General features: G+C 41.2%; 1 long non-coding RNA gene across 1 annotated transcript in view; it reads left to right on the forward strand.

Annotated features, from left to right (window-relative positions):
* The window catches only part of LOC142827022 (uncharacterized), a 54,066-nt gene extending 39,317 nt beyond the window's left edge, over positions 1-14,749 (forward strand). The window contains exons 2-3 of the long non-coding RNA XR_012901364.2: positions 4,408-4,529; positions 9,452-14,749. This is a non-coding gene — a long non-coding RNA (uncharacterized LOC142827022). The remainder of the gene's footprint in view (positions 1-4,407; positions 4,530-9,451) is intronic.
* The last annotated feature ends 12,035 nt before the right edge of the window (positions 14,750-26,784 follow it).

Genomic DNA, 26,784 nt, shown 5'->3' on the forward strand with positions numbered 1-26,784 from the left:
GTCTTTTTGTGTGTAATAAACTTGCATATATAAGTGGAGGAATGGTTCCGCTATTGTGGGGAACTTTCCTGGCTTCTATACAACCCCGGTGAAATGAACCAGCAAAAGAATCTGAGTCCCCGCTCCCACTTCTTTTACCCAAAGGCCTCCCTGACCCTGAGGGCTCCCCTTCCACTCTCCTGAGCAGCAGAGTCCTCGAAATCCCAACAAGGCTGGGCCCAGGTTTTCTGGGGCTTAATCCCCGACCCTGTAGTCACTAGGGGCAGGGGCTAGGGTGTCCCCACTCCAGGGTGCTCTCTTCACACTGGATGCTTTCTTGACCCACGGATCATTACATACAGCTCAAAGTGAATAAAATGTATTAAACAGCAACTGATTAAAAAGAAAAGAATAAGGAAGAAATAAGAAATGTTAAATGAGAACACATAGTCCCGCTCTGTAGAACGGGGACATCACAAACAGCAGTTTGCAGAGTGTAAGGACAGTTCCTTATAGGTTCCAGGGCTCTCTCTCAGGCCCTGGCTGTGCTGCAGGGGATGGGGAGGGGATGCAGGTTGGACATGTTTGCTCTGGCAGTGACCACATGACTTCAGGGTCTAGGTGGCAGGGCCCTTCTCCCAGTTGGAGTTATAATCCCTCTCCAAGTCTGGCCTGCAGGGCTTCTTGGCTGGTGGTGTCTCCCACGCCCAGAGCCTCTCACCACACCCAGCTGCAGACTGTGCTGCTTTGCCAGCCTCCAGCTCCTTGCATTGCTTCTCTTACCCCTTTGGCTCTCTGGTCATGCAGGTCTGCATCTCAGCACAGCTTGCACTCCTTGGGCTGTGTGTGTCTGGCTCTGTCACTGCAGGTCGTCTCTCAGCACAGCTTGCTCTTCTTGCTGCTCTTCTTAGCTCCCTCTCCTTTTCTCCCAGGCTACGTCTAGACTGCAAGCCTCTTTCAAAAGAGAGCGTCTAGACTGCAAACAGTACTTTCGAAAAAGCAATCTGGATGCTCTCTTTTGAAAAAGCACAGTTTGCATTACATAGCGCCTTTTTTGGAAAGAGCACTTTCGAAAAAAGGAGTTATTCCTCGTGAAATGAGGAGTACTGCCGTCGAAAGAAAAGCCACATTCTTTTGATTTAATTTCGAAAGAATGTGGCTTTAGTCTAGACGCAGGTGAAGTTTTTTTTTCGAAAAAAGGCTACTTTTTCGAAAAAACCCTGCAGTCTAGACACAGCCCCAGAGACCCAGAAAATCCCAGCTCACTTGGAGGCCTCCTAATTTCCTCATTGGCCTGTCTGACCTGTCAATTGGGCTAACCTGGAGTGTTGACTTCTTCCCACTGTCCCTGGGGACTATCAGGGTATGTCTACACTACAAAGTTAGTTCGAACTAACGGACGTTAGTTCGAACTAACTTTAATAGGTGCTACACTAGCGCTCCGCTAGTTCGAATTTGAATCGAACTAGCGGAGCGCTTAGTTCGAACTAGGTAAACCTCATTTTACGAGGACTAACGCCTAGTTCGAACTAGCTAGTTCGAACTAAGGGCTGTGTAGCCCTTTAGTTCGAACTAGTGGGAGGCTAGCCCTCCCCAGGTTTCCCTGGTGGCCACTCTGGCCAACACCAGGGAAACTCTATGCCCCCCTCCCGGCCCCGGACCCCTTAAAGGGGCACGGGCTGGCTACGGTGCCCGTGCCAGGTGCAAGCCTGCCAGCACCCAGCTAGCAGACCCTGCACCTGGCACGGCACAGAGCCACCCACCCGATGCCCCCCAGCCCACCCCCTCTTGCCGGGACCAGGCTGGCGGCTCCCGGGAGCTTGCCCTGGACCGCAAGAGGCGGGCACCTTCCTGGGCTAGTGCGGACATCGTGGACCTCGTCCACGACCTCCGCACTAGGCACAGGAAAGTGGCCGTCTAGGGCAGGAGAGCTGCCAGCCTGGCCACCCAGGACCAGGTGTGCATGAAAATCAAGGGGGTCCACTGAGACCCCCGACCCTGAGCCCTGAGCTTACAATGGCCATCCTGGGTCAGACCAAAGGTCCATCTAGCCCAGTAGCCTGTCTGCCGACAGCGGCCAACCCTAGGGACCCTGGAGGGGATGGACCGAAGACAGTGACCAAGCCATTTGTCTCGTGCCATCCCTCTCCAGCCTTCCACAAACTTTGGGCAGGGACACCACTCCTACCCTCTGGCTAATAGGACTCCATGGACCCAACCTCCATCACTTTATCTCACTTCCCTTTAAACTCTGTTCTAGTTGTAGCCTTCACAGCCTCCTGCAGCAAGGAGTTCCACAGGTTAACTATTTGCTTTGTCAAGAACAACAACTTTCTCTTACTAGTTTCAAGCCTGCTACCCATTCCTTTCCTTTGGTGTCCTCTAGTCCTTCTTTATGGGAACTCAGGAAGAACTTTTCTGAATGCACCCTCTCCACCCAACCCCTGCTTTTAGAGACCTCTATCCTGTCCCCTCTCCGTCTCCTCTTTTCTAAGCTGAACAGTCCCAGTCTCTGTAGCCTTTCTTCATCTGGGACCTGTTCCCAACCCCTGATCATGTTAGTTGCCCTCCCCTCTCCCAGCCTTTCTCTTCCCCTCTCCCACCTCCTTTTCCCAGTCTCCCCCAGTTTTGTTCAATAAAGACAGAGTCAATGTTGGAAGAAACGTTATCTTTATTTTGTACATCAGTAAGAAGGGGGGCTAAGGAAGGGTAAGTGGAAGGAGGTGAGGGAGGAATGGGGTACGAGCCCCCGATGGGGAGGACTGGGCTGGCTCTGCGGGCTTCTGGGGGTGGAAGCTCTCCTGCAGCCCCCCAATTACTCCCTCTCCCCAGATGGCAGCCTGCGGCAAGTGCAGCCGGGCTGATGGCCGAGTGGTGTGATGTGCCCAGTGTGGGCACTCAGGGCACTCCAAGCCAGAACTTCTTTGCAAGCGGGGCACCCCTTAGAACTGTGTGTCCGGGGTGGGGGTCGGGACCCTTTAAGCGCAGCCCTCGGCTAGCCTGAGACAGCATCTCCATGCTCTAAGTCCTCCTTTTATGCCCTGCTGGCACTGCTTCCGGCCATCCTTAAGCCCTGTTCAGAGTCCACTCAATGTGGACTTACTAGTTCGAACTAGCAAAACGCTAGTTCGAACTAGTTTTTAGTTCTAGATGCGTTAGTTCGAACTAGCTTAGTTTGAATTAACTAATTCGAACTAAGTTAGTTCGAACTAGCGCTGTAGTGTAGACGTACCCTCAGTCTCAGTGCCCTGATTTATCATGGACCCTTCCCTTTTGGTACTGAGAGATGGCCAACCAAAAACTCCCACTGAGTTACTGAGTTTTAGTAAGGGGCTAACAGTCCCCTTACACACACACATATATATATATATATATATATATATATATATATATATATATATATATATTAAACAATGTAGATTTCATTTGAATTGCAATTACATATAGAACAAATTAAATGTTCCTTATGAGTTTTGGTCAAAGATTTTGGGGGTTTTAATTATTTATTTATGTTAATGGTGGCTTACTACTGAATTTCCTAATTTGTAATAACTTTAAATGCATAATTGTATTTAAATTCAGTACCTTGGGATGTACAATTGCAGTTTTGTGACCTGAATAGATGTGGAATATTGGTGTTCGTAGATAAGTACTTTGTAATCCAAGAAACCTGAAAAATGTAGATAGGAATTGAATTGATTTACTGTCCAAAAATATTCTATTTATAGATATAGTAGGATTATGTTATAACAGATACAGTCTCTAAAACTTCAGAATTCCCTAGTTGAATTATTTTCAACACTACAAGATCTATTTTGACTAATACCTCATATATGTAAATCTAGTTAATATATCATTTAAATGGAAAAAATGTTGTAATTCTGATGTTTTCCCCTACAAGTTAAATAAAAATCACTATTAGCACTTCATATTGCAAAGCTATAAATCACAATAAGTAGAGTTATTCAAATCATTTAGATGCATAATTTATTAAATGTATTTTTACTCTTGTTTAAATTGGGGGATTATTCACAAGCAGACAGATTTCTAAGTATTTGTTCAAAATGGTTTTAACAAGCATTTTATATGACAATAGTTCATGCTATACATGATCTACTTCCTCTGTGATACCAGCTTTGTGATTCGAATACAATAGTGTGTATATAAGTTCTATTCCCTCATTGGGTGACTGAAATTTTTCTAAGGAAGAGGAAAATCAAGCACACCCTAAGGTGTCCACAAAAACAGTTTCAGTATGAGCCTTCATGCAAACTCATATTTTCATCTGTATTCATGAGAATTTTGCATTCCTCTAATAATCTTCTAAACAAAAAAAGCAAAAAATTTAATTCACATCAATCATCATAGAAAATGAACAAAAAGTATCATGGATGCAGATAAAGGAAATTCATGTTTTTATTTCAACAGTGCTTGTGAATGCTTTATGCAAGCTCTCACCCAAGTCTAAGGATGGCTATGTGTGAAAATCTTGAACTTTCAAAGATCAAAGGACAAGGATCTATTACAAATGAGCCAGCTGCATCAATTCAGTGAGTACCAACATAGCATATTTTGTAAACCTGGATGGATGAGTTATATTAGTTCCTAGCATGTTATCAATTTGCAAAAATGATATTAAATAGCTAATAAGGCAAAATTTCAATGAGCTTGGAAAATGGAACAATCTTTATAAAAGACTAGTGGGCTCGTTGTGCTCTCCAGCCTCTCATTTCTGCGGTTAGGCAGCCCCAGCTCTCCCCCCAGCCACCAGGGAGGGGAGTCCACCAGGGTTACTTCAACTCTGCAATGTCGGGGAGGTGAGCCTGGGCTTCTGGGCTCTCCTGCAGCCAGCCTGGGCCTCTGCCCCCCGCCTCTGCATCCCTCCCTCCACAGCCAGCCAGGGCTGCTTGGCCCCCTCCAGCCAGTGGAGAAGGGCTGAGGGTGGTATAGGCCACATTCTGAGTTAATGGGTTAGGGAGGAGGCCAGATGGTTGAGGGGGGAGGAGCTGCAGGACCCAGAGTGACATGATGACATCACTTTGTTGTCCCGCAAGAAAAGTTTTCTTTACTATATAGAGAGATGACCAGCCTTTGGAAACATTCATTTTACTTAACATACAGTGTGGTTGCCTTGTCTTTATACACTTGATTTGGTTTATTGAGTGTATTTACTGTGGGTCAAAATTCCATTTTCCAGGCATAACTCTCCACTGCCTTGTACCTTGTCTCATCATTTATTCCAAAGTGGGAATAAAATACCGCACCACTCAGTTGGTAATACTTCATACTCTATACATTAGCTCCACAAAGGGTGTTCGATGCTTAACTGCTACTTTAGCTGCCTAAATGAAAACTTTAAATTCTCATCCCCTGCCTCCCCCCCATTCAGCTGCTATGTAACCCTGTAGGTGCCCAGAGTCTGACCTAAGGCACCTAAATTTCCACCAGTAAAGTCCCAATACCCTAGGCTGTGAAAAGCAGACTTAGTCTTAATACTTCTGAGCTGCTTGGTACCTAATTCATGCCTGAGCCCTAGCAGACTCCTTCAAATTGGGGGCTTCCCCCACTTGTCCTGCCTGAGGGTATTTACTCATTAGTGGGTTTTTTCAGAACACACCTCATCTGCACAAAACATAACGAGTAGCCCAGTAGGAGGTGCTGAGACCATGGAACCAAACTATAAACCTTGTATACTATGGAAACCACTCAAGCCAAGGTGTATGGCATCACCCCTCATTCCAACATCTATGGTTGAATCCCACTCTCCTGCACCCTACCCATAACCACTAGGTATGCTGGGGTGAGACTCTCTCCTGTTGGAACTGTTCCACTATATTAAAAATACTTAAATATTCATTTGGGTCAAAGAAACTATGGGTATGTCTACACTACCCCGCTAGTTCAAACTAGCGGGGTAGTGTAGACATACCCTATGAGAATGACACCTCAGGTTGGCGGTTAAGGCACTCACTTGAGTGGTAGGACACCTGAGTTTGAGTTTCTCCTCTGAATCTATTAGCTGGGGATTTGAAGACTCATCTCCCACCTCCCAAGTGTGTGCTGTGATTACTAGGATATTGAATATAAGGTCATTATCTCCACCATATTTTGCAAGAAATGGTTGATCTGGTTTAGGCACTAAACTACAGGAGAGGATTCATGGTTGTGATTTTCTGACCCAGTGTTGGGCATCTAATTTCCTTGGAGGAGCAAGGTGCAGGCCATATCTATCTCCCTGGTATTTCCGACTAGCTAGCTTAGGTAGCTCCCTGCTCAGCATAATAGCTTATGTTAAATCTAAGTTCCCTTTGTGGATCTAGCTCTCTTTGCATAGTCATAAATGATGACACAAGGTGCAAGGTAGCAGAGACCCAGGTCCTCTCTGTTAACTTGCATTTCCAGATGTCATTTTTACAGGAGCATACTAGGGCATATGCCATGTGTACTCTTAAGCCTATTCCAAAATCATGTCTATATTTCCAGTTGGAAACACTTTTAAAAGCCAACTGTGAAATTGTTGGTTTTAACAGTCTCTTCCAGATAGTCTGGAGAATACAAATTAATTCATTCAGGGTATGTCTACACTGCGCACACATGTCAAAATAAGCTATTCTGGAAGAAATACTCCGAAATAGCTTATTTCAAAATGGCACATCTAAACAACAGGGAAGCCTCAAAATTAGTCCAAGGCAGGCTCCCCTAATGTGGACATGCTACCTCAATTTAGAGCCCCAGAAGGCACTGGGGAGTAATTTACTCTGAATGGCCCTGTGGAGGAGATATTTCAAAATAGCAGCAGTGGCTGCACTCTCCGTGCCTCTTGTAGTGAGGGGGCAAGGTTATGGGTACTTCTAGCCTTAAACATGCCCACAGAAGTGAGCTAGACGCACTGCAGGGAGCTTATACAGTAAAACCCGTGTTATTCGGCATGCCTGGGGATTAGAGCATGCCGGTAACCTAAAAATTCTGGTTATCTGAGGGGGGCAGGCAGGAGCCATGCAGGGTGTACAGGGGGGAGGCACGCGAGCTGTGTGGGGGTTGGGATGTGGCCTGCTGGGGGGGGGGGGGGGACGAATGTGTGTGGGGGGAAGATGTGGTCTGGTGAGGGGGGTGGAAGCCGGGAGGCCGGAGGCACAGATGGTGGGGGCAGCCTGCTGGGGGTGCCAGGCACCACGGGCTGAGCCAAGATGCTTGCCGCTTGCCTCCAGCTGCCGTTCGCCCCTCCCCCAGGTATGTGCTGCACGCTCGTCTGAGGAGCATCCTGGCACTTAAAGGGCATGTTTCCTTTTTTTGTTTGGTTTTTTTTGTTTTGCTTTTCCTGGCGTCAGAAATTTGCCAGTTTTCCAGATGCTTAAGTTCCAGGTAGCGCAGGTTTTACTGTACTTGCCCCGGCACATAGAAAAGGAAAAGGAAGGATTGTACCTATGACACTGACCCCAGGTAAGGTGTTCTAGACCACAATACAATATTCAGTATCTGCTGTGAAGACCGACAATATCCTGTAAAATCCCGAATAATTTTTCTGGAATTAAGATAAACTTTACTGAAGTAAGTTAAACCAATGAAATATGCTGTATTAAAAATAAAATTGTGTATTTGGTATTGCGGTATTGTATGTACCTTTTGCAATAGGGAGGGGGATTCTATTGAACTTCCCCTGTGATAAACCATTGAAGCCCTATGTAAACATATGTATATACTAGTTCAAACTGGATTCTCTAGAAACAAGAAATGAAAAGACTTGAATAAAAAGCCCAAGTTTAGGCTAATTTACGCCTTCTTTCTGACTTAGCAAATGGACAGGACGCTGGATCCATAGAGAGTCTCAATTTGTAGGGGACAACTGAAAGGAATTGGCCTACTGAGGCCTCATAAGACTATGTGCTTGTTCTGAGCTGAAGGAAAGAAGCTCTTAAAATGGGGTGTTGAAAGGTTGCTCTTGCCAGAGGTAGCATGAACTAGTAAGCTTATTACCATGAGAGTAGGTTCTTTCATTCTTTGTAGTGTTTTCTCTGCAGTGCTTTTGACCTTATGAATAAAATAGGCTCACTGAAAAAAAACTCAGTAGTAACTTTTACCTGTAACAGTCACTGTTACCAGTCTCTGAAGAGAAAACAAGCATCCTGTCATTGTTGGGAACTACACAAAGAAGGAAGAGAACCACACAGCTTGGGATTACCTCAGAGAGAGAGAGAGAGAGAGAGCTGCAGATTTCCACTAAAGATAAGCAACAGATGAGGAGATAGAAGCCTAACCATGGGTTTCTTTTTCTTGGCTGGACCACTAAGGGGAAATAAAGGAGGAGTTGCTCTTCATTGTGACTGATACATGCAGTCGTGGTCTTTTATCCAGAAATTTAGATAATGTCATGCTGCTTGCCCATTTTTTAAACCTGGCCCTCATGCAAATGTAGATAGTATAAAATGGCTTAAATCCTCAGGCTGTGAAGAGCACGAAATTAGCTTTACAGCTCTGGGGCAAAAATTTACAAAAGATGTTTGTTCTTTCCATTTTTGGTATATGATGACTGTTTGGGGGGCGGGGATTGAGGTGAACAATTTTTCCCAGTGAGTAATTTTAAAACGGAAAATATAAGAAATTTTATTTAAAAGAATTGTTTTTTTAGAAATATTGGAAAGAATCCAGAAGACTAAATTGATTATTTCACTTTCTTACAGCTTATTTGATAACACACAGTAATATTTTCTTATGACCATTTAGTGTAATTCAGTACTGTGATTTGAGGCATAAGCTCTTTATTGCTTTTTGTTTTGTCTTATTGCATCCCATTGTGTATTAGGGCTAATGCCTGTGCATCACTGGAATTAGGAATGGATGAATTCAGCACTTTTGGAAAACTAATGAAAATTAGTTTAAGTAGTTCCATGAGGCCTGAAAATTAGTGAAATTTTGAAGAGAAAAAGATAAATTACGGTTAATCTTTACCATCACAGAAAAATATGCAGTGTAGCCAGATTGTCAAATTCAAATTTTGTAGAACCCCTTTGGGAAAAAAATCTTCATTACATTTCTTTGTTCTAGACCTGCCGACACAAGTTATAATAAACTTCTTTATATTTTAGAGAAGGTTTTTTTTAGTGCTTTAGGATTTAATGATGAATGTTCTTTATAAGTTAACAATTACATGCTGAGATGGCAGGCTGCTGAGCTATATGGTGTTACAGTGATTAAATTGCTTAAGAGCTTCATTTCTGACAGGCAGATATTTGTGACTGAGGTCTCCTTAATCAAACATTTAAGTAACTCAGCTCATGTCTTGCCCTATCTAATCACCACTGCTCTGCGTCCACGTATAGGAATCATCTCAGCAGTGGGTACATTTTCAAACAGCATACTAGCAGTAGATCTGAATTAGGGGAATCACAGAGCATTAGTATTGCACAAACTTTATTCAACGTAAGGGCTTTTCCAGAGAAATGTTCTAAATGTTCTTTCTTACTTTCTGCTATAGACAAAGAGAGCCACCCTTTGAGATTCTTCTTCCTGTAGCTGTGGATTGGGAAGACAGGCCATAACTGGTCACACCGTGGTGTCAGCACTCAACATTTTACTCAGAATATGGGAAGTAACGTGTTAATGAACTTAATAATACCGGGCAGGCTGGGACACAGAAATGGACTAGAAACTGATGAAGATGTAACAGGTTGCAAAAGAAAAGGCTTAATCTCCATGAATCAGTGTCAAATTGTGTTGTGCATCAGGTGGGAAAGACATGAGAGGTGTTTTATAACACTGTGAGAATCACAGTTTTACCATAGTTAAAGGAAAATTGATTTAAAAATCCATGGCCAAATTCTAGGAGTCTTGTGCCACTGTACAAGGCACAAAGTGTTCACAATTTGCAAAGAAAAGTGGCAGTCATCAGTCCAAGACTGCACCATTAGGTGATCCTCACTGATGGTAACCAGTGAGAGAGACAGAATGACAGTTCTTATGCACACAGCATTTCTGAAATCTCAGGAGCGAGATTAAGGAGAAAAATAGGTTTGTTTAGCCTGCAGGTCTATGTCTCACATGCTCATCTGAATAAACTACAGTGATTTTAACCAATGCTTCTAAAATTAGTCTGACACCACTGACAAACTACAGAGCACTTACTGGCGATGCAAGGATAGCTGGAAGTTTACTTGATGCTAGCTTTTCCCATTGCACAAAATAGCCTAAACATTTGTAAAAGCATCTGGAAAGAAGGATAGGGAGGAAGACTAAAATTCAGTTTGGGATGACTGTTATGTAAGAGCTGTTCTCAGGGTCCATAGTGAGTTGCAGGAATGGCACTGTCAGATTCAGTGAGACAGGAGCTGCAATATGGGAGGAAGCATGGAGGTGCTTGCTGGGAAAATTTGGGCTGGAAAAGGCAACACGAACTTGTATTTCGACATAGGGGAGAAAGGGCAGCAAGTAAAAGACACAAAAGGAGGGTAAAACAAACAAAAGGAGGTATTTCTTCATGTAGCGCACTGTAAACCTGTGGAGCTCCTAACCGGAGAATGGTGTGAAGACCAGGACTTTAACAGGGTTCAAGAAACAACTAGATAAATTCCATCAATACTCATTAGCCAGGATGGGTAGGAATGGTGTCCCTAGCCTCTGTTTCTCTGTAGGTGGGTGACAGGGGAGGGATCACATGAGGATTACCTGTTGTGATCCCTTTCTCTGGGGCATCAGGTATTGGCCACTGTCAGAGACAGGATACTGGACTAGATGAACCTTTGGTCTGACCCAGTATGGCCATTCTTATGTTCTTATGGTCATGTGGTTGAAGCAACAAGCCTGACAAATGATCTTTGTAGCAGCTTTGTGAATGGATTAACAACTCCCAAAGTTCAAAAATCATGAAGTAGATGCTCAAAAATAATGATTTAAAAGATGATGATGTGTTTTCGGTGTCTCTGATTTTTTAAGTCTCCCTGGCCACACTCAGATTTTATATGTGACAATTAATGCTTCCGATCTCCTCAATATATTGAGTAAAATTATTTTGGCCCCTGCCACAGGAGCTCTCACTGGTTGTTGGTACTGAGTTTCCAGCTTTTTCACAAATCCAAAACTTTACATTAATTATGTCCCTCCACAGCAATTGTTTATGCACTCTCATTGCTCACAATAATTCTGCCCCCAGTTATCTATATCTGACTGTCTCTCAGTTCCTTCATTGCTTCTGCCCTGCCCCCAACACTTTTGCTTCTCCTGCTGCAAACAGGGGCAAGAGGAGGGAGAAAAGTAGAGCAGCTGACCCATTTCTTACAGGACAGTGGAGAGAAGGGAGCAAGTTGCCCTGAGATGACTGGAGCACTTTCCACGTAAAACTGATACCAATAGTAGTCTTTAGTGATCTCTGACATGTCTCTTTGTTCAGGGTAAAAACTATGCTATAAGTCATGTGGGGAGGTGATTGTTTTTTAGATATTTATTAATGGTTTTTTGTGTAGGTTAGTTTTATTTTGAGAGAAGGGTGCATCAACATTGTGAATGTCATTCCTATGGGAATAAGGACTTTCATTATTTTAAAAATAATCATTTGGCAGAAAGACCATTTGGAAGTTCAGAAGAGTTGAAATAAAAGTCTGATTTAGAATCTGGGATCCATTCAGATGACAGCAGCTAGAAACAAAAACATTCCCACTCTTTACTGAATCTTTTAGTCCAGTTCACTTTTGTTGTATTATTCAAAAAGCAGGTTGAGCTTGATTTTTTTCTTTCCCATTCCTGCTTTCCTGCTAAAAGGGGAATGCATAAATGTGACTTTTCCAGTCTAACCATGTTGGTTAATGAAAGACCTGCAACAGCATCATGTGCTGAAATGTAAGACATCTCCTTGAGTCAGACAGTGCAACACCTGGTGGGAAAAAGCTGAAGAAAAAGGAGGAAGAGACAAAAAAGCTGCTTCAGAAATCCACAGACTTAGATGATTGGGGAGTGAGAGTTCAGAGAACTGGGAATTACCTTCACTGAGCTGCAGGGAAGCGCAGATAGCTCTCAGGGAGAAATAAGTTACAAAGCTGGGAAATGTCACTGATAATATATCAATCTGTTTCTCCCCTCTTGCTTCCACCTCCCCCACCATTCCCAATGATTTAATGTGTGCAGTGATTAGCCCGGTGACCCTGAAGGGTGATTTCCCTGAAGGCAAGGCAAACCACAATGTTTAAACGTAGCATTTGATATGAGCCTGAGCCAAGCCTCACATTTTATGGCTGGAAAAAGAGCAAACACAAGAGACTTATGAGTCCACTTTAACAGTTGTGCTAATAGGTGGATTGGCTGGTGTTGGCGTGTGCCTGTGCCAGGCCTCAGAATTTTTCTTGCTGTAAAAGAAGAAATCTCAAGAGACACTATTTTCAGTGTTATAGCCAGGTGTTCGTTACTTGATCTCTCTGCAGTAGAGGGTGGAACAGTGTATCTCTCTTATTACATGCATATACTCAGTGTCTGATCTCTCCTACTAAGAGTGTGTTCCTTGAGTTCTATTCATATAAGTGTGTGTGTATGTGTGTGCATGTGTTTTGTCCTTTGCAAAGTTTAGGCATTGACATTCAGTTTTGCAATAGCCAGATTGTCCAAATTCTAGCCTGAGTTACATTTTGTGGGGCTTTTTGAATTACTAACAGCCCCTGAAATGCTGATGAGATATACAAGAACAAGCAATTGGGAACATAGAAATTGCCATACTAGATCAGACCATATGGTATCCTGTCTCTGACCATGGCCAGAATTTAACTAAAGTCGTATTTTGTAGCTATTAAAATGTGGGGCCCTCTTCTATATTGCTAGTCCTTGGCAACTCAAATATATGTCATCTATTAATAGGCCAGCAACGAGAATAATATAGACAAAATCAATATAATGTATGCTTGGCTTTGTTTGTAAAACATAACTCAAGTATCTTTATGACTAGCTATTTCAAGAAGATTTTGGGTGAGAGCCTAAGCTGGTGTGAATCACCATTACTCTGTTGATGACAACAGAGCTATGCTAATCAACATCTGTTGAATATGTCTCCCAGAGTGAGATGTAGAGAGATAAATGATGTTGAAACACTGAATATGATGAAGAAAGATTCATTCTAATTCCATGTGATCTTCTGTTAATTATTTTCTCTGATACCTGTATAATATTTTAATGTGCTTCCTATCTTTCTCCAAAAAGTTGTGGTTCAATTAAGATTGAAAAACAGAAAAATAAATCACGGGTTGGGTTTTCTGTTGTCTTGCAGCTTGTGTAGCCACTTAAACCCGTGCAAAATGGATACAAAAAGCCACCATACTGATGTGGCAGCATGTCATACTCACATTGTTCAGATGGAAATGATCATACAAGGGGCAAGGCAAAGAGAATCACAGAAGAACTCGTGTCAGAGCATGACTGTTTCACTTTCCAGATCTTACGGGATGATTCTACAATAGCAGTCAACATATCCTTTGGGGGGGAAAAGAAGTTTGTTGAATGTTGGAGTGATATTCTTCAAAGCAACAAACTTGAGGCTGAAAGACAAATGAAGCTTGAAGACATTGCACAACAATAACAGTCCAAAGATGCTACGTCAATCAACACAAGCCAAGACAGTGCCTGGTATATGGGAAAAGACGCAAGAACTGCAATGGATTACATCACTTTGCAAAACGTGCACACACCAGCAGACTGTGCAACTATAGACAAAGAAGAAAATACCATTACCACCAGCTAAGATGAGCTTTTGATAGGAGCAACAGACAGTGCAACAGTCGACAGTATGAACTGCCAACTAGAGAGCAATTGGGGACATTTATTAATTTGGAGTTGACATTGAAGCACAAGCAAAAGACACACTGTTAGTAACTCTAAAGAAACTCACAGACATTTGAAGGGGACAAATGGCCAAGCTCAGGGCTTACAGTGATGAGTTTATCCCTGTAAAGGTACATGTGAACCAAATAAATGGGTAAAAATGACCTTGGAAAAGATATAATTTGTAAGAGTACCAGGGAAGAGAGCACCTATTATTGGGTTAAAAGGCTATCAAGCCATTTGCCTTATTGGCAGGTAAAGCAGCCTACAGCCTTAGAATCAGGTTTCTGCCTTCTCCTCTTCTGAGTATTCTTGTCTCTGTATGGAGACATGAATTCAAATCCCTCCTGACATTCCTGTTTGAGGGCTTAGGAAGGAATTATCTCCAAGATCAGATTGGCAGGGATTTGGGGGAGTTTTTCATCCACCTCTTGTCAGAGGGTTTGGATTCCTTGCTGGAATCATCAAGACAAATTTTCCCTAATCAATTGCCTGCTATAGTAAGGTCCACAGACACTGGTTGCTCTCTGCCACTCCTGCTTTCTGTGTGTTTGTGACACACAATGATTGACTCTCCTGAGGACTGGAATACTTTAGTTTAACCCAAGGTCAATAGATGAAATTAAATGGCCTGTGATATATAGGAGGTCTGACTAGATGGTAATGGTCCCTTCTGGCTTTAGAATCTATTAAGCTCTCTATGAAAAAATAGACCCAATCAACAGAACCAGTGAGAAGTAAGTTTGGGGGGTTTGTAACTGATACAAAATGAAAATGGTCTTTAGACATAAAGGATCAGATTTCAGGGGAAAAAAAGGGACAAAACCCCTCTGTAATTTTTGGCCTATTATTTATGTGCAATTATTGCAAGTACACATGGAAATACACAAAATGAATGTAAAACTGTAGCAATTGCATGTATAATGTAATGGTATAGTTACATTTGCAAAACATGTATACACATTTTGGGCTCAAATTTCTGAAAAACACTACCACGGTAAGAAAATCATATTCATGCTATGTTTATGGCCATAATTTGCATTTAGATATATACAAGACTATAGCTGAGTTCAGCTAGAAGATGATCATTAGTAATGATCCTAAGGGAACAGGAAGAAAAAAAAAAAGGAGGAGTCACACATATTCATTGGTAGTTATAATTTAGCTGTTAGTCTTGTGGCAGCCTGAGCAAGTATTGTATATCAAATTTTGTAAAACTTTGAAGATGAATGATGCCAGATAATGTTTAAGCCACTTGCCCATGGTTACCTTTGCAAACTAGAATTTTTTTATTGTGCACTGTATAGCAAACATATCTGATATCCCACCACCTGCTAATACTATCAGTCACTCCTCAAAAACCTTTACAGATATTTTTGAATCAGCAAAAGAAGATGAAACACTGTTTGCAATGCTCTCAGCAAATATGGAGCTCATTTTTCACAGGATTTAAGGAAAAGTTAATTGTAGAGCCACCTGGGAGCACATAAGAAAGTAGAAAGATGCTGTGTTGGCATGCAGGCTGCATAATGAACAAAGTTTATCATACACACATTCAAAATAAGAAGAAAATTTGCACTATTTCAATCAGAAAGACTGTTAATATGGGTGACATTTTCAAAAGTAGCTAAGGGTATGTCTACACAGCAAAGTTATTTAGAAACAACAGCAGTTATTTAGAAATAACTTTCATAGCATCTACACAGCCATTCCGTTATTTCAAAATTAATTTGAAATAGCAGAGGGCTTATTTCGAAATTGGTAAACCTCATTCCATGAGGAATAGTGCCAATTTTGAAACTGCTATTTCAAAATAAGCACTGTGTAGATGCTTATTTCGAAATAGGGGGCCTCCAGTCCTTCCCAGGGTGCCCTGCTGGTGGCCCTGGCCACAAGGTAACTTCTGACTTGATGCCCTGCCGGAACTGGTTCCAACCAGCCTTAAATGCGATTTGACATCCACTCAGTGTGGACGCGCTATTTAGAAATAGCAAAAAGCTATTTCGAAATGCATTTTGTGCGTAGACGTGTTATTCCGAAATAAGCTATTTCGAATTAACTATTTCTAAATTAGATATTTCAAAATAACCCTGTAGTATAGACATACCTTAAGTGACTTAGATGCCTAAATGCTATTTTCAGAAGTGATTTATAGGTATTTAGGAATCATAAGTCCTATTGGACTGAGGTCTCTAAATATATAAAACGTACTCATACTGCCTATCATCACAAGGCAATTTGATTTTTTTTCTCAAAATAAATTATTTTAGTTAAAGAAACATGCAGTGTTTGGAATATTACATTACAGTAGTTGCCAAAAAGGATTGGTGAGGCTGCACAGTATTCAATTAGAATGTTATGTACAAAGACATGCATATAGTCTACTTAACTAGAGAAACCCTACAATGCATGTATTTTACCTACTGATTGTATTAGTAATTACAGCGGGGCTTAGAAGCCCTAAGAACAGGGATCTATTATATTAGTGATACAAACAGATAGCATGGGATGATCCCTGCTTTAAAAAATTTACAGTTGAAACTGGAAAAAGAAAGTGATTTTATATTATAATTCTTGCAAGCCATTGTCAGCAGGAATGTAAAGAGGACAACAGGGAGATAGCCATTTAAGGAGATGTATAGATCAATAGGATACTTCAGAATATTTAATCTTCTACTTTTCTGGGCCTCACAAGCATTGCCTGAGGCATAATCTCTACATAAGTTATGATTCTGTATGATTTATAGGTTGAGTGCAAAGTTTAATTTTAATTTTCTCTTGTCACATCCACATATTTACTCATATCTGTGACGTGTGCAGGCAAACCCTTGTCTGACTTCTTTAACTGTCTCTATGCCAGTGTATGGAAACAAGTTTGGCAGCGTATCATTAAATAACTAACTCCATATAAAACATACCACTCTCAGTGCAAATGGCTGCTCTTATGAGTAAAAATTCACACTTCTCAAGAATTCTATTAGGTGAACGAACATAATATTCACTTTCTGGAAACACTAATGCAAGTAAACTTAATTCAAATGTTCACTCAACCTAAAAGAAAAAAAAGAGGGCTTGAGCGCAACCAAATAAATTCATTTTAAAATCTGAGCACAGCTATACTGCATGCAGTAGTCCCCCAGCTCCAAAACTGAGCCACAAATTCCCAAATATTTGGATAGGGAAAGATTTTTTTTGGTATGGCTTGGAAAGGAAATGAATATTTCAATGCTACTTTATTCATTCTTACCATCTAATCCGACCATGCATGTTGGCAGGAAAAATCACATTTGTCAACCCTAGAATGAAGACAAGAAAGAATCATAGAAAAGTAGGATTGGAATGGACCTTGAGACATCAGCTAGCCTACCCACTGAGCTGAGATATGACTAAATAAACTTAGACATCACCTAAAATATTTGTCTTAATCTTTTCTTAAAATTCTCCAGTGACAGTGATTCTATAACCACCCTTGGAAAGCTATTCCAGTGCTTAACTATCCTTATATTTAGAGAGTTTTTCTTAAATCTAACCTAAACTGTCTTTGCTGTAGATTAAGCTAGTTACTTCTTGTCCTTTCTTCCTTGATCACCATCCGCTTTGTAACAGCCCTTTACACATTTGAAAACTTTGATAAGCTCCCTCCCACAGTCTTCTTTTCTTAAGATTAAATGTATCCAGTTTTTTAACCTTCACTCCTGAATCAGGTTTTCTAAATCTTTTATTATTTTTGATGCTCTCCTCTGGACTACCTTCAATTTGTCCATATTTTTCTTAAAATGTGGACAGTACTCCAGCAGAGGTCTCATTAGTGCTAAGTAGAGCAGTACATTTGCTTCCCATGTTTAACACTCCTGTTAATACACCCCAGAATGATATTAGCCTTTTTTACAACTGCATCACGTTGACTCATATTCAATTGATGGTTCATTATAACCCCCAGATCTTATCAGTAGTACTACTTTTAGACAGTTATACCTTTTTTTATAGTTCTGTATTTTACCATTTTATTCATTAGTGTAGTATTTTGCACTTGTCTTTATTGACATTCATCTTTTTAATTTCTGACCAGTTCTCCAATTTGTCAAGGTCATTTTGATTTCCAATTAGGTCTACCAAAGTGTTTTCAGTCCCTCATACCTTGGTGCCTTCTGCAATTTGAATAGGAATAAAACAATTCTCCAATTCTCCAAACAATTATCCAAATCATTAATTAAAATATTGACTAGCAACAAAACCAGGACAGACCCCTCTGGGACCCCACTGGATACCTACTTCCAGTTTGACAGTGAATCATTGGCAACTTCTCTTTGGGCCCAACCAGTTTTGTATTCACATGATCATAATTTCATCTAGACCACATTTCCTAGTTTACTCATGTGAGACTGTGTCAAAACCTTTACTAAAATAAAGAGCGATCAGGTCTATTTGTTCCTTCCTTATCCACTAGGCTGATAACCTTGTCAAAAGAGATACCATACACACTTTAAGTTGAAAAGTTTGGGGAGCATGAGTGATGCATTTTTTGACAACCTGGTGTCTCTGACAATTTAGATAACTGTTGGTCCATTAATTTTTCTGAACATAATTAGTGGATTCTAAAAAGGCTACAAGGATGGGATAAAGAATATTAATACCTGCTTACCGTCACCAAAATAATTGCTAATTAAACAAATACTGAAAGTTAAGAAGGTGCATACATTCTTTGATGAATAGCAATGGTTTGCTGAATGGGTGCTTAGATTATTTTATTCATTTTATAGTTGGTTGTTTCTTGTAGGTACTGGAAGTTCAGCTTATCCTGTGAACAGTGTTTCCAAACTAATGTTCTGTTTAGGTAGAAGGTGAGAGGAAAAGTCAATAACACAGTCTGACAAGATGAGCAGTAGGATCAAATCCTCAGAGTATTGTGGAGATGAATGTCAGAGAACATTACATTCAGCAGCAACAGTGATCTTATATTCAAGAGTAATATGCGAGACACTTACTGAGGTAATAACAAATACTTTATTGTTAGTTTATTGTTGGGATATTTCAGAACTAATAGGGGTCTGGGAAGATCTGAAAAAATTGACAAGGGTTTGGCCAGGCCTGCAAAATTTTCTTTGCTAAAGTAAAGGCCTATTTCTCTCTCTGCCTAAGGCTTATAGAAAAGATAAGTGAGGCCCATTTTCTCTTCCCTTGCAGCTGATGAGATAGTTAGGGGCACCGTTACACTAAATTGCAACTTGATAAACACATCCATTGTTATCAGTGCTCCATTGTACTCCTTGCCTGGTCTCACTCGCTGTAAAACTTAATATCAGGGTCAGAGCTTCTTTCTGCCTCCCTGAAAGCTGCTGATTAAGATAATATATAATGCTGATTCAACTAAAAACCAGTAAACAACAAACAGGGGCGGGTATAATTGTATTCATCACCTGCTTATTAATATTAATAGTATGGGAGTTAACTTTACTAAATAAGGGGTTATGAAAAGTAGTGAGAGACAGGAATTTACGTACTAAAATGTATAAAGGAGTATAATTGCTGCCAAATCTTGGCCACTCAGAACGATGTGCTGGGGGTCCAAGGTAAACATGCAAGGGCAATAAAGTGGTCCATTTACTTCATTCTCTCTAGAGTCTGCTCTTCTTTCAACAGTCTGTATCTTGCAAGGACCAACCATGAGCAAAATAGTTTTGGAAGCAGTTCACAGAAAGAAGGAGTCCTGATGATTTAGAGACAACTGCTATTTGAGAAGATCTTACTCAGCACTTCGACCCAGAAAGACAGACTATTCCTGAGAGGAAAAAGATCATTTCTTTTATGTTAGCAGATCAAATATTGCTCCAGATTGCCCACGATATAATTTGTTAGGAAGAATTTAAATGTAGACACTGAATGTGGAAAACTCCCATTTGACTTTAGTGGGCTTTCTTTCAGGACGTAAACTCATTACAAATCAGAGTTTAACATGGCTCCAACCTAAGTTCTGGATCTTATTGCTCCTATACAAATTAACCAATGGAAATACAATATAAAAGATACTGATAATTAAGGAGATAGTTTGATTACCTCAAAAATAGCACTTTTATCCTGATGATCACTCTTTACTTATATATAATACAAATGCAGAATATCATGAAGAAATCTAGCATTGTGAGAGTGAATATAAATTTGTTTCGTCAGTTGTTGCTGGATAATTTGTAGGGAACACTGATATCTAACACAGCAGTTGAACAACTATATCTTAATTTCTGGACCTACTAATGGAAGCAGCATAAGTAAATGCATGCAGAAGTCCTAACAACTGTACTGCTAAGGAATATTTATTAAGGCCAGTACATCAGGGTAAGTGGTTCAACTTTCAAGACTCCTGTTTTCTTCTTTCTTTGTTTATCTTTTTCTGACCAGTTGAGTTAGAGCAGTGGTCACTAACCACTACATTGGGATCTACTGGTAGATCTTGGAGCGTTTGACAGGTGATCCTGACTGGTTTGTCTGGGAGGCTATTTAGTGCGGGTACTTCATCTGCTTCTCTCAGCACTGCCATGCTGCTCCTGCCTTCTGCCTTGGAGCTGTCCCCCACCTCCAGAAGCCTCTTGCTTGCTGTCCAGGCACATGAAAAAGAAGACAGGTGTTGATGCCAGGGTGCCCCTCCCCACACCCTGTACCCCATCTCCACAAAGCAGAGTGGGGGCAGGAATGGAGAGAGTTTGCTGGCTGCTTTTCAAAGTGGTGTAGGGCCAGGGTAGGGGTGAGCCTGCCTTAGTCCCCTGAACCACCATCCAGACGCCACCTGCGGTAAGTGGTGCCCAGCTAGAGCCCACATTCCGAACCGCAGCACCAGTCCTGAACCCCTTCTATACTTCAACCCCCTGCCTGATCCCTGAGTACTCCTGCACCTAAACTCCCTCCTAGAGCCTGCACCTTCAACCCCCTCCTGCCCTTCAAATCCCTGCCCCAGGGTCAGCTCAGAACCCCTCCCACACTCCAAATCCTTTTGCCCAAGATCAGAGTCTGCATCCTCCTCCCCTGCACCTGAGACCTCTGCCCCCAGACTGATAAAAGTGAGTGAGGACGGGGGAGGGAGGGAGCTTGGAGTGAACAGAGGTGGGGTCTAAGAGAAGGGGCAGGAAGGAGGTGGGCCAAGGATGTTTGGGTTTTGTGGTAGATCCTGGATTGCACTTAAATTCAACAAGTGATCTCATGCTTAAAAAGACTGGAGACCACTGGGGCAGAGTTTTGTTTTGTTTAGCTTGATTTATGCAGTATCTACCCATGAAACATTTCATGTAACATAGATATGAAAAACACAGGTGATCTTGTAAATTTCTGTCCACTGCTGACTTTTCTGGAACTGTGTGACCCTAATGGTGGCAAGTTATAACAGATATAATTGCATTTTTATTAGTTCTGCTATTTTTATTTTGTATCAGCAGCATTGCCGGCCCTTCCATGTGTAACCAGTTAGACACAACACTCCTCCCTCCTCTTCACTGGTGTCTAGCTGACCAGACATACTCCTCTGCTTTTCCCCTCTTCCCTGACCTTGGCTTTCTTAGGCTTTGTCTACATTGCAGGGTTTTTGAGCAAGAAGCTTTTTGCGGAAGAGTTCTTGTGCAAAAGCACGTCAACACCTCAAATGCATCGCAAAGAGAGTGTTCACACTACATGGACACTCTTGTGCAAGAAAACTTTGATGGCCATCAGAGCACCGGTGCTTTTTCTGATAGGCTTTTTTTGTGCAAGAAACTCCTGTTTGCCATCCACGCATACCTTTTTGCACAAGAGCTCTTGCGCAAAAAGGCTTATTCCTCTTAGAAGGCCCTGGGGAAACTCATCGGCCTCCATGAGAGAAATGCTCCCTCAGGGCTTCTAGGATTTGCAAGCCCAACTGGTGAGCTTTCCGGATGACAGCTGATGATCAGCATGACATGTCACAGTACTGCACTGTGCACTTTCCTCTTGCCTGCCCTGCCCTGTGTGTGTTGGACCCTCACAGCACTCACCTGATGTTCCCTCCCCAGTGTCCAAAGTTGCCTGGGAAGCCTCCTGCGCCTGGGCATCTGGCTCCTGGGTGCTCTGAGCGCTGTTCTCCTCCTCCTCCTCTTGGAGCTCTGGATTCCCAGGCTGCTGATGCGGCCTCTGCTGAGCAGGGGTCTCCAGCCCAGACTCCACCAGCCACTCAGGAGACAACAGTTCCCCTGGCCCCACGATCCTGTCCAGATCCTCGAAATATGTGCTCACGGGCCCTGATGTACCCCTGCCTGAGCTCCTTGACTTTGGCTCTGACCTGCGGTGCCGTGCGGAGGTGGTGGCCTTTCCTGCCAGGCTGTCAGCCATTCAGCCATAGATTTCAGCATTCCTGTGCCTGCTCTGAGGGAGCTGAAGAGCTTCCTTCTTGGACCACAGCTCCAGGAGGGCTTTCATTTCTGGTCCTGACCAAGTCGGTGCCCGGTGCTTTGTGCCCCTGGCTTCTTGGGGGGATGTGTCCCTGGAAGGGCCAGTGGGGTCTCGGGGGGCTTGTCCCTGTGCCATAGCTCACCACACAACAGAGCTGCACCGTCAGGGTCCTCTCTGGAGGTGGCTTATTGCCAGAGTGCCGATCCTGAGTGCCTGTGCCTTTTAAAGATGGCTACAGGAAGGAACAATAGAGTTGAAAGCTGTGGCAGGAGTGTCCACCAGGGGTTCTTCCTGGAGGCCTTTTCTATCAACATAATTTCTCCCCTGGGTCCACACCTGCCTTTTGTTGACAGAACTATGTAGACAAATGAGTTATTCCTCGGGGAATGAGGTTTACAGCAGTCGACAAAACTGCTGAGTTATGTCGACGGCAGTGTGGATGCAGGTATAGTTTTGTCGACAAAAGTCCACTTTTGTCAACAAAACCAAGTAGTCTACACACATCCTTGTAGTGTGGACACTCCGCAAGATTTTAGAAAAAATTCAGTGTAGATATAGCCTTAGTCCAGGTTTGTTCTTCAGCAGGTCTGAGGAAGTGCAACACCATGTTGTCAGGAAATTGAGGAAACAATGCACATTTAAACCAATTAGGTTTTTCTTGAACATTTTCTGAAATAGAAACCAGAATCTTTTTTTTTATTAAAAGAAACACTGAAAAGAGAGAATTATATATCATTCTAGAACAGACAGAAAAGAAAGGGCTCACTGAGATGGAAAGTAAAAGAACCTAATATAAACCTATATAGAAAGGAAAGAAATGCAATGCTACATGTGTAATATCATAATTTCTCCATGCTTTCTCATTCTCCACATGGGCCCAGACAGATCAGAAAGAGCACAGAGATTAACATTCTTAGCAATTAAGTGCCTGCTTAATCAAAAGAAAAAAGAATAATATAGAGCAATTTTTTAACCATCATAAGCAAACACATCTTACTATGATTTTTTTCCTGGTCCCATCTTCTCCCATCCTTCACCGTTGTTTTGTTGTGAATGAACCTTACAAATACAGTTAATGTGGAAGAGAATTTTATCTGCAGAATTTTACCTTGAATGTACATAGAATGTTGGATAATGGAAAATGCCAAAGGATTCCTTGGCAACGTGACCACAAAATATCCTAGTAAGTAGCAAGAGTTTAACATTGGTCATTTTACAACTTGTTCACTAAACACCTTCTTCAATCCCTCTTAAAACTTCATGTAGGCCATGAAGGGAAGCCTACACGGACTAGAAGGAAAGGGAAGGGAGAAAAGTAATGCAGTTATTGAAATGAGCCCACACCTCACTGACTTTTAGACCCTACTGTTGTTAAAGTCAGGAACTGACTCAAAACTCATCAAAGTGAAACTTCCATTCACTTCAGTGGGTACTTGATCTTATTCCAGATAAGCAACATTAAAACAAACATATATTTATATCTAAATAGTTTGAAAATATTTGACAAATTTCACATACTCTCATTTAGGTCAGCTGTCTAGGGAAATAATCATTAACAAATCTATTTTCTTATTTACAATGGAACCATATGGCCTAATCCTCTGCAACAATCTTGTCTCATAATGTTTCCTATAAGAGCTTTGTGGTTAGCCTAAATTCATTTCCTCTAAGTTTTGCCATAAACAGGAAATCCTTCTTTGGAGCCAAATAAAAATTTGCTTGGAACAGTTAAGTAACATTAGTTTTATAAACTTCTAAGCAATGGTATAGTTAGACTCTTCTTTTAAATTGCTGTTAAATAAAATCATAACTCAAAATCAAATTTAAACAAGATGCAAGTAGACTGGCATAGCATATGCTAGTATAGTATAAAGATATAATACAGGAATTTAAACCTAGAGTTTGTGTTTTAATACAAAAGTTTGTGGTATATATTCAATTACATGTTAATTGCCAGGTATTGTTTTTATGTAGCTTACACTTTTATTGGCATTTGACACAGTTGATTATGACAACCACATGGCACATAGCATCTGTTATTGACCTTTGAGCAGGATATCTTAGGAATTATTCTAAATCTTAGCAGGTTTGATGATCATATTCATCAGGATAGCATTATTTCACATCTGTGCTTTTTTTTTTTTTTTTTTTTTTGCAATATCTCTCTGCTATCTCTTCAAGGGATGATTCTATTCTATATCTCTATTTTACCTATGGTCTATCAGTAGAAGGTACAGCATGCATTTCCACTGTTACATACATAAGACATCAATTACTGAGTATCAATTTTATAAAAATGAGCCTATAGAAAAGAATTTAGAATTAAGTCAGCAACTGAGCAATTTGCTTTTCTTGGCAATACAATCTGATAACACAATACAAATTAGATATCCCTGGTCCAGCACCCTTGGAACCTGACTGGTCCAGAAGGAAAGAGTTTACTGGACCAGGGAAGTTGGCTCCTCTGCCAGGCTCCCTTGCCTGTGTGACACCAGGCTCCCAGCTCTTCAGCCAGTCCCAGCGCTGCTAGGGCTCCACTGCTTCAAAAGCTGCCAGACCCTGCAGCATCAGGGCCACCAGGGATCTGCTGCTCTGAAGTGCTGGGACTCCACTTCTCTGAGGCACCAGGCTCTATTGCCCTGGAATTGCTGGGGCTCTGCTGGCCCATGGACATTTCTGGACTAGAGAATTCTGAACCAGAGAGGTTCAACCTGCACTGGCTTCTTGATGTATTGAAACACTTTTTGGGTAGTGCTAAGCTTGGACTCCTCTATAGACATTGGATAAATGAAAATAAAAGAATCTGCACTGGAGCTGAATGAACTCTTTGCTTTGGGCAATATAGTCCCCAAACTGTAGTCATGTAATATTTGTGAATTATCTGAGAACAGGTCTAGAATTTCATTAAGGGTTATTCAAAATGGTGTACACAAACATATTTCATCTGATTGGTCATTCAGAAATTATTCCTCGTAACCAACCTCTGCTTTGAATATTTGCTGTCTGTAATTCATGATGTTGATTGTGCACCACTGAAGTCAATTGGCTTCAAAGGGAATAGCCCTAATAACACTATGTACCTATATATGTGCCGTATAACCATGCTTCTGATTCCGGACTAGATTAACTCAAAATTTCACAGAAAATTCTAGAAGGCAGGCAAACTCTTGCTTGTGAAAATACATATTTACACAAATGTTAATGACATCTCTTCTTTCCCCAAGCATTTTTGCGAGGTGAAAAAGGTTCATGAAAATGTTCATAGAAAGCAAATAAGGAAGATTGTTGCAATCAACAGCAAAGGAATTTTTTATGTTATTATTGGCACAAATGTTTGCAAGTACTTGTTAGCAATTTTTCTCACATAATGGAAATCACCTCTGTCTAGAAGTATTTCATTTCTATTTGCATACTGTTGAATGGTTAGAATGATTTCTTGTCTTGCTGAGACCTTGGAAACACAGGGATATCTAAAAAATACAAATAATGGAAGGAGAAATTGAACCAAACTTTTTCCGTCTTCAAAAACAATATACATTTTAGTCAAGCAAATTTACCATGCCTAAATACGAAACAATAAAAAGATTCTTCTCCAGCCCCTCTGAAGTTTTGCTTAAAAAAAATAAAAATAAAACAACAACTAATTTGCCATATTTTGAGCTGTGACTAATTGATGTATGGTGTTCTGTGGTGACAAGTGAAATATATGAGTTCTCTTTAGGTTTATTCCGAACAGCTTTTCAACAGGAACATCAAGGTCTGGAAAGCATGTGTCATACAACACTTTATAACAAACAATATTAAACAGTAACTTTAATTTAATTAAAATTTACTGACAAGCATGAGTTCATGGCAGTGTAATGCTTTGAAGACCACAATAAATGTTTTTGAAAAAGATGCCCCAACCAACATAATAATTTGCTCATTACATGCAATTCCAAAAGAACATATGTCTTAATAGGAAGCAGGTGGCTTTCTATTTGCCTATCAAAATGTCATACTGAAGTGTGCTGTAAGTAAACAATTGGAAAGTCCTCATTTTTAGATGAAATTGAAAAGCCATGGGTGAAATTCTGGTCCCCTTGAAGTCAATAGCCCAGCTTCCATTGACTTCAATAGAATCAGGATTTCTCCACATCTGGCTCTTGGACACCTATTTATATGGAATAATTAGGTGCACTTTTGAACTCTTTAGTAGAAAGAACATGTATCTATTCTAGTCTCTTCCCTGACAGCCACCAGGAAGCTTGGATGACAGCAGCTTTAGATGTTATTGGAACTCATTACTGTCATAATGAATTCAGCAACAGTTGCAAAATGGTGCTGTGGGCTCTCCACGGATTGCAAGGTAGGATTCCTTTCTTATCTCATCAGGAGAATCTTGGGCAGAGAACATTTATTCAGACTTTACAATGGAAAGCTATCAAAGCTGTCAAAGTGGGTTGGTTCAGGATGCTTAGGGTGCTGAAAAGAATGGAGTTTGGCTGGTAAATTGCCCATAAATTAGACTGTTTGGAAGGACCAGTGACATACTGGATGTACATTATCTCAGGATCCATCCAGAATAGAAACTGATATTATAATATCTCTGAAGAATTAGGAATCTCCAATTGTCAGTGATGAGAACATATT

The sequence above is a fragment of the Pelodiscus sinensis genome, chromosome 1 (genome assembly GCF_052426305.1).
Source record: "Pelodiscus sinensis isolate ZL-2025 chromosome 1, ASM5242630v1, whole genome shotgun sequence".
Taxonomy (NCBI): domain Eukaryota; kingdom Metazoa; phylum Chordata; order Testudines; family Trionychidae; genus Pelodiscus; species Pelodiscus sinensis.